The following is a 3,124-nucleotide window of genomic DNA, read 5'->3' as shown; positions in this document are numbered from 1 at the left end:
TGGGTGTGTTGGTGTATCCAGGACTCGCTGTGATGGGGGGTACTGGGTTCTGATAATGCTGGTTGGTCTTCGTTTCTGTTAATAAGATTCTTATGTTTGCCTTTCGCCTCTGGCAATCTTTGGGGTTAGATATTCTAGCTGTCTCTGACTGGGGCTTGTTCTTCCTGTGATTCTTTAGCTTCTGACAGCATTCCTGGGAGACCAGCTCTCTCCTGGGTCCCAGTGGTCAGAGCACTCTTTGCAGGCAAGCTCTTCTCTTGCAGGGAAGGTACACAGAGGTCTGGAGCTCAGATCTATCTCCTGAGTCCTGGGGTCAGAGCCCTCCGTGGAGGCAGATTCTCCTCTGGCAGGGAAGGTACCCAGGGGTCTGGGTCTTAGCTCTGTCTCCTGGCTGAAGATGAAGGCCGAAAGGGACCCTGTCCAAGAAGTTCTGTTGCTTCTGTCGCCCATGTGCTGCTCTCCTGCGGAGACTGGCCTCAGTGATCCCAAGATTTTGGGTGTGCTAGGGCCTGCCTTTGTCCTTTGACCCTATTGCTGCTAGCACAAGACCCTCTTGGGTTTTGGAGCAGATGTTGTGTTCCACTTACCAGTGATCTCAAGGTCCTGGTTGTGCTAAGGTACCTGCAGTGTGGAGAGCCCTTGAGGACCTTGGGACCCTCCACGGAGCTCATGTCCAAGATCCCTTAATTTATTTTTTTAACTTCATTTTATTTTTAATTTAATTTTACACACTGTATTCCATTCCTCGAACTCCCATCCACCCTCCATCTACTCCACATCCCACACCTCCTCCCCCACCCCACCATGTCTCAACGTGGATGTCCTCATGCCCTCCCCACCTGACCTCTCTACTCCCTGGGGCCTCCAGTCTCTTGAAGGTTAGGTGAATCATCTCTGAATGAACACAGACCCAGAAGTCCTCTACTGTATGTGTGTTGGGGGGCCTCATATCAGCTGGTGGATGCTGTCTGTTTGGTGGTCCAGTGTTTTCAAGATCTCCGGGTCCCAGATTAATTGAGACTGCTGGTCCTCCTAAAGGATCGTCCTTCTCAGCTTCTTTCAGCCTTCCCTAATTCAACAACAGGGGTCAGCTGCTTCTCTCCATTGGTTTGTTGCAAATATCTGCATCTGACTCTTTCAGCTGCTTGTTGGGTCTTTAGAAGGGCAGTCATGATAGATCTTTTTGTCAGCTTTACATAGCCTCAGTAATCGTGTCAGGCCTTGGGACCTCCGCTTGAGCTGGATCCCACTTTGGGTCTGTCTCTGGACCTTCTTTTCCTCAGGCTCCTCTCCATTTCCATCCTTGTAATTCTTTCAGACAGGAACAATTATGGGTCAGAGATGTGACTGTGGAATGGCAACCCCATTCCTCATTTGATGTCCTGTCTTCCTGCTGAGAGTGGTCTCTAAGTTCTCTCTCCCTAATGTTGGGCATTTCTTCTAAGGTCCCTTTGAGTCTTGGGAGTCTCTCAGCTCCCAGATCTGTGGTAAATTCTGGAGGATTCCCCCAACCTACTATTTCCTGAGGTTGCCTGTTTCCATTCTTTTTGATGGCTTTCAGGGCTCCAGTCCTTTTCCCTCACCCAGTACCAGCTCAGGTTCCCCCCCCCCCCAATATTCTCCCACCCTGTCCATTTTCCCTCCCAGGTCCTTCACTCTCTCTCCACTTGTGATTTCTTTCTTCTCTCTCCCAAGTGGGAATGAAGGGTCCTCACTTGGGCACTTCAGCTTATTGAGCTTTTTGAGTTCTACGGGCTGTATCTTGGGTATTCTGTACTGTTTTATTTGTTTGTTTTGTTATGTTACGTTTTGTTTTCTTTTCTTTTCGCTAATGTCCACTTACTAGTGAGTACATACCATGCATGTCCTTTCGGGTATGATTTACCTCACTCAGGATGATATATTCTAGTTCCATTCATTTGCCTGCAAAACTCAGGATGTCTTCAGTTTTAAAAGCTTAGTAGTATTCCATTGTGTAAATGAACCACATTTTCTGTATCCATTCTTCTGTCGTGGGACATCTAGGTTGTTTCCAGCTTCTGACTATCACAAATAAGGCCATATGAACATAGTGTAACACGTGCCCCTGTGGCATGGTGTGGCATCTTTTGGGTATATTCCCAAGAGTGGTATAGCTGGGTCTTCAGGAAGATTTTCTGAGAAACCTTCAGATTGATTTCTACAGTGGTTGCACTAGTTTGCAATCCCACCAGCAATGGAGGAGTGTTCTTCTTTTTCCACATGCTCTTCAATATGTGTTGCCACCTGAGGTTTTGATCTTAGCCATTTTGATCGCTAAGGACTTGAGTTTTTAAATATATTTTGGATATTAGCCCATCTTCAGATGTAAGGTTAGTGGAGATTTTTTCCCAGTCTGTAGGTTGTGGATGGTTTTTATTGACTATGTCCTTTGTCTCAGAGAAGCATGACTGCAGTTTCTATTAAATCAATCTAACTCATATTTCATTAGTTTCATTTTGTAAGTAAAGTCAGTGCATGTTATCCAATTTTACATTTATCTTAACATAATGAAAATTTAGTAGTTTAATAATGTTTTAACTCTTTCCTTGCCAGTCCTTTAGATAGCATTAAGATTAGATCTTTTTCAATAGCACTAGTCATTTATATATACGGAGTTCTATGGTTTTATGTATAGAAACAGGTAGACATTGAAGAAGCTCAGATTAACACAGCACCTGCATTTCATTGGAATCAGAGAAACCACACACCGTACCTCCTTAAACCTCAGGGTTGCGCCTTGCTGGGTGGCCCATTCCTTTTTGGAAAGCTGCTATACTGGGAGTAGCAGCCAGCTCTGGAGAGCTATTTGATATTATGATTTCAAATTTCTCTTATGATCTACTCATGTGTTATACTTCTTGGGCTGACAGTAACAAAGTCCCCCAATTCTGCTAACATTCAGTTTCATACCAAGAGTTATAACTTTTTTAATTATAATTTTTCTTTGTTTTCATATCTTTGATTATTTTCATGTTTATATTCTTTTTTTTATATAGATCTCTTTTTTGAGGGGATAATAGCTTCGTTATTCTCTTACATGATTTATGTTGCCTTTTTGCATTCTTTTTTTAATATATTTTTTATTATTTTCTTTATTTACATT

Source organism: Mus pahari, chromosome 22 (assembly GCF_900095145.1).
Source record: "Mus pahari chromosome 22, PAHARI_EIJ_v1.1, whole genome shotgun sequence".
In the NCBI taxonomy this organism is placed as follows: Eukaryota; Metazoa; Chordata; class Mammalia; order Rodentia; family Muridae; genus Mus; species Mus pahari.
This window is presented reverse-complemented; position numbering follows the sequence as displayed.